This window comes from Giraffa tippelskirchi, chromosome 6 (assembly GCF_054371585.1).
Source record: "Giraffa tippelskirchi isolate mGirTip1 chromosome 6, T2T-mGirTip1v1.2.pri, whole genome shotgun sequence".
Classification (NCBI taxonomy): Eukaryota; Metazoa; Chordata; class Mammalia; order Artiodactyla; family Giraffidae; genus Giraffa; species Giraffa tippelskirchi.
Genome location: NC_137280.1, coordinates 161,768,557 through 161,774,946, shown reverse-complemented (window position 1 = coordinate 161,774,946; position 6,390 = coordinate 161,768,557).

The window sequence follows — 6,390 nt, the reverse complement described above, 5'->3', positions numbered from 1 at the left end:
AGGTGTTTTCCAATGAAAATACCGTTCTTTTCTAGACAAAACACTAAATGCTACCACTGCTACATGGAAAAACAAAAAAATTTTACACCAAAAGGGTGAGGGAGTAGGAAATAAGCTTTACTTTAAAATTAGACACAATAAAAAGAAAGAAGAGGCTAATTACATTAACAAGAGTTATTACCTCTGCTCAAAACTTTCTTTGGCATCTTGTAGCTTATTCAACTCAAGATATAATTAAACAACTGCAAGAATGCTTTGTATCATTTCTTCCAAAATATTACAGCATTTGTGAGCTTTCATGAAGATGAAATCCAAAGTAAACACGCCGCTTTATAATAGCAGGAAATCCCCTTGAACAGATTTGACTCTAAATCCAAGAGTTTAGTGATTTAAATTCATATGTGTACGAATTTGCTAGGCCTGCCAAAACTAATACAGAAGCTGGATGGCTTAAACAATAGAAATTCACTGACTCACAGTTTTAGGAGCAAGGAGTCCAAAATTCAGGAATCTGCAGGTCTGGCATCTTCTGCGGCATCCATCCCCTTGGCTTGCAAATGGCCGCCCCCCGCTCCCTGCTCACGCGGTCTTCTCTGGGTGCCTGTGTGGGCTAATTGCCACTACTTATAAAGGTGCCGGTCACATGGGGTAGGGATCACCCATATGATCTCATTTTACCCCAATTATCTCTTTAAAGGCCTTATACTGTGAGGGGTTTTTCAACATTTGAAATTTGGTGAGACACAGTTCAGCCCAAAACAATACCTTTAAAATTTCATTGTAAGTTTTTTTCTCATTTGAGTCCAGTTAAAAAATATCTGCACTTACTATAGTGCTCAGTCTTACAAACATCTAAATATTGGTTGCCGAACTGTAATGTTGATCAGAATCACCTGGGGAGCTTGTTAGAACACTGATTATAGGCCTTACCTTTCTGATTCAACGGACCTGGGATGGGGCTGGGAGTTTGCATTGCTGACCGGTTCCCAGGTGAAGCTGATACTGCTCATCACGAGGCTACACCCCGAGAACCAACAATTTCGTACCACGTCTCTAACACTATATTTGCAGCACTAGTATTCCATGAGATGTTAATAGGGACTTTTTTTTTTTCTGGTAAACAAAGAATTGCATTGTTAATACAAACTATGAATACATACACAAAACTATAAAACGCTAAGAAATTTAAATATCTAAGTCATAGCAAACAGGTGGCAATTCAACATTCAGGGTCTACAGAATGCTTGAGGGAGACTGCAATAGATGAGACTCCCACAGCAGAGGCGGAGGAGGCTTCTTCAGAGGTAAAGGGTGTTAACAGCTGTTAAGCTCCCGCTCCAAAAAGTGACCAATGATAAAGCCATTTGGGGCTAGGCTACAAATGGAAGTGGGGCTTCCCAGGTGACACAGTGGTAAAGAATCTCCCTGCCAATGCAGGAGACTCAAGAGACATGGGGTATGTCCCTAGGTCAGGATGATTCCCTGGAGGAGGAAATGGTAACCTGCTTCATTATTCTTGCCTAGAAAATTCTGTGGACAGAGAAGCCTGGCAGGCTACAGTCCATGGGGTCGCGAAGAGTCAGACACGACTGAGCACGCACACACACAAATGGAATTGTCCTCTTAGACAGGGGTCTCCGATCTTTCTGGCATCAGGGACGGGTTTCGTGGAAGACAATTTTTCCACGGCTGACGGTGGGGGTGGGGGCGATGGTTCGGCAGTAATGAGAGAAATGAGGAACAGCAGATGAAGCTGTGTTTGCTCAGACACGGCTCACCTCCTGCTGTGCAGCCTGGTTCCTAGTAGGTCATGGACAGGTACCAGTCTGCAGCCAGGGTTAGGGATCCCTGCTCCTAGAGATTGTAGCATATTATTAGCATATTAATAATCGACATTTTGGAGGACTTCCCAGGTGGCTCAGTGGTAAAGAATCCTCCTGTAATGCAGGAAACGCAGGAGATGAGGGTTCGATTCCTGGGTCTGGAAGATCCCCTGGAGGAGGGCATGGCAACCCACTCCAATATTCTTGCCTGGGAAATCCCATGGACAGAGGAGCCTGGCAGGCTATGGTCCATGGGGTTGCAAAGAGTCGGACACAGCTGAGTGACTGAGCATTCACAATAGACGTATTTACTATATTAAAATTTCTAAGAATTCCTATAATAAGAGAAAATAATGTAACTGTTAATTTTCTAAATCATTTTGTAACTCAGTTTTTCAAGTAACAACTTTTAACATATCATACATCCTTGGAAACATAGGTTTAACTTTTTCAGTGGTCTCATATCAAATCAACATTTCCCAAACTGCATTCGCTGGAATACCAGTAGTTGTTTCAGAGATGAAAGAAATGTTTTTTATAGGCTGGAAAATTCTAAAGTATAAAAGCCTTGCTATTTTTACTTTATTTGAACATGAATTTTATAAGCTTACTTGAAAAAAGAGTATATTTTATAATTTATAACCTATGTTTTGTGGAACCCAAATATTTCTCTGAAACTAAGTTTTATTATCACCTTACTGAACTATAATTAAACAGATTTCAGAATTTAAACCTTATACCTTTATGTTCATTTTTATAATTAAACCTGCAAATTATGTTTGAAAGATTAGGAATATATGCATATATATACACATTCAAGTACACACATACACAAACAATATAACATTTACCATTGCCCCTGAACTGTGTTTGTGTCCCAGAAATCTGTAATCAGTAAATGAAAAAGGTGAGTAATCAGTGTGGATAGGGACAGTTTAGGGTTGCCATATGGAAAAGAACTAGAAAATGCAGTCAGAAATCAACTGCATATCACAGATAGGTCATTTTCATTTAGAAATTTTCACAAACAAAAAAGTATGTTCTCATGACACAGATACTTTTCTCCAATTCTAAAACAGAGTATTAAAGCAAGATAAAATAAATAAAATAAAAAAACAAAGCAGCAATTATGTTTTAAGAAATATATTGGTTATTTTATATATTTATTTATATATTCATTTGTCTTGAATATTTATTTTCATTTTCATTTTATAAAGTAGAAGACTAACGTTATATTTGACTTAGTTGCACTAAGAGAAAGGGATAATTAAGATCATACTCCTGGTATCAATGCACTCAAATCTTGTGAACTAAGAATATTCAAGAATTTAAATACTAATGCTATATAAAAATTCTATACTAGATTCAAGCCCAGAGATGAGGCAACAGGAAAGACAGGAAGAAATAGAAAACAGTGGCATGAATCTCACTCTAGAAAAATCAAGAAAAGCCTTTAAGAGTATTGAGAATCACTCAGATACAGTTGCTGAGAATTATACTTTACAGATGCAAACCTTTACTCTGTTGTTAACCAGTTAACTTAGTTATGTTACTTAAACTCTACCTTACTTTCTTCATATGTTAAATATGGATTATGTTTGTATGTAAACAATAAAGCAGTTGTACAGATCAAATCAGTTAGTACAGAGAGTCTTGTTCAGTTGTTAAGCCATGTCTGACTCTTTGGGACCCCTACAACTGCAGCATGCCATGCTTCCCTGTCCTTCACTATCTCCCAGAGTTTACTCAAACTCATGTCCATTGAGTCAGTGATGCCATCTCTGTCACCTCTGTCATCTCATCCTCTGTCACCCCTTTCTCCTCTTGCCCTCAATCTTTTCTGGCATCAAAGTCTTTTCCAGTGAGTCAGGTCTTTGCATCAGCTTCAGCATCAGTCCTTCCAATTGATATTCAGGGTTGATTTCCTTTAAGATTCACTGGTTTGATCTCCTTGCTGTCCAAGGGACTCTCAAGAATCTTCTCCAGCACCACAATTCAAAAGCATCAATTCTTCAGTACTCAGCCTTCTTTATTGTCCAACTCTCACATCCATACATGACTACTGGAAAAACCACAGAGTCAAAATGGGATTAATTGCCAAATACACTATTTATTATGTTTTATCAGAGATATGAGATGTGAACAAAAATGTAGTGATGGTGTTACTTTAGATTTTTATATAAAATATATACTTTAAGCATAAATTAAATGAACTTCAATAAAATCAAATAATTCCACTGCAGCATGAATCTCAAATAAAAGAAATGGTGAGTCATGATCACAAATGGATGAATTAGGAAGCATATCTGGATATTTTTAAGCAAAGCTGAGTAGCTATGATTTGAAATCTGCTTTCTCCATTTTTAGATATTTCTCATGAAGAGTTTCTTTTTTTAAGCAACGCTACCCTGAAGGACTAAAGATCATTACTTATCAAGAGAAAAATCCATAAGAACAATTTGAATATCGCTAATAATTTATTTTTTTAAATACAGCAACCTACTAAGAGAGAATAGAATCTCATTCTTCACTTAGTCATTATAGATGCCCTGCCCTGTTGAAAGCCCCCACTATGAGCGCCATGGATGCAGCTATCAGAAGACGAATCATTCCTTTCACCCAGATGCATTCACTCTATCCAAGAGAAGGGATGATCAATTCACAAAGAGCTATGTTACATCCCCAAAGGAAGTGCAGGTGCATTTATTTCCCTTAAAATCAAGCAAAACATCAGGAAAGAAGTTGAACTGCAGTTAGGCTTTGAGATAGATGAAGATGGAGAAAGAAGTGCAGATAGTAGGATCAGCACAGGCAACTGCATGGAGAAAAGAAATCACAGGGAAGGTATTGCATAGAGGGAAGTACTGCTTGGAGAAAAAAAAAAATCCTGTTTGAATTTAAAATAAAATTACATAGGAGTGTCAGAGGAAATTGTTTTGAACATTAAGTTTTCTTAGACATCTCCAAAACAGGAGCTACAAGCAGAAAACCTGGTTAACCTTGTCCCTTAAAATCTGTATTTTAATCACTTTAAAATGAGTTTGACTTCTATTTATAGGAGGATGGAGTGAATGGAGTCACTAACCTTTAGCTTCAATGGTCTGACTATTAAGGTGTGTAGTGAGTTAGTAAGGCATGATTTGTATATAATTCATGGAGGAAAATATTTCATTTGATCTAAAATATTTATAAATTATAATTATGGTTTGTAGTCGATAGCAATGAGAAAAATATGAATTAATGTCCAAGTAGCAGAACACTGAGAATTCTGTTCCATTATTAATATCTAATCACCTTTTACTGATTACTCTGATTGCAAACACTTGAACTTTTCTTTAAACTAGGCCATTTCTTTCCAGGTATTATGTCATTTTGACAGATATTGAGAAGTTTTACCTGTTGCTACTCTGATGCTTATGTTGTGGAATGAGTCGGGGATGATTATGGAGACCAACAGAAAGTTAAAATCAAAGGATTTTCACTTCACTTTGAAAGCCTGAATCGTGTCACGGGTCCTCATTATATTGCAGGAACTTATTTTCCACTAGTTTTAAAAAAAATGGAACACATTATTGTTATGAATAATACTCTGAACAGAGATTTCTTTAAAATGCATAAAAATAGCATGGGAACAGAATTTGCATACATAAAATAAAATGAGAGGAATATAAAAATGTGACAACACAAGTACACAAATGTCAAAGTCTCCAAAAGTATAGCTGTCAACTCTGCTTCTTCAGCCCTTGCAAACACGTATGAGAGGAACCAAGTAAAATTACCATAAGTGATTACCATTTATGTAATTGCGTACAAATAAAACCTCCTAATATTACAGACTTTTCATGAGGGTAGTCTCAAGAATCCTTGATGATTTTACATACACACTCACACACACACAAACACACACACACACACATATTCATACTCTGTGCTCTTATCTTTCTCTTCCTCCTCTTCCAAAGCCAAAGGTAATGTACTAGTTTTCTCTTGCTCTTTTAACAGGTTACCACAAACCTGGAGGCTAAAACACAGCACTAATATTCATCGTAAAGTTCTACAGGTCAGAAGTCCAACCTGTGTAAAATTCAGGTGTTGGTTCAAATGTCTTTCTTCGGGATGCTCCAGCGATTCATTTCCTAGGTTTTTACAGCTTCAAGAGCCTTCTCACATTCATTAACTTTCAGTCTCTCCCCATCATGAAAGCCAGCAACTGCATCCCTCTGACCTCTGCTTCCATCAGTCCACCTCCTTCTCTGTCTGTCCTGCCTTGTTTTCTTAAAAAGATGATGTGGTTACATTGGACCTACCCACATAATTCAAGACAATCTCCCTATCTCAAAATTCATTATTTAATCGTATCTGCAATGTAAAGTAACATCCTCATAAGTGCTGAAGAACGGGATGTGGACATCTTAGGGGATCATTATGACGCCTTCTAGAGCTCCTTCAGAGAGCTTTACCATTCTGCCCTCTGCTTCTTTAACTCCTAACGCCTTCCTTAAAATAACTCAATGGGACTTTTGCCTCAACCACTGGTCTGAGGTTGTTCCAGATCACAAGAAAAGCC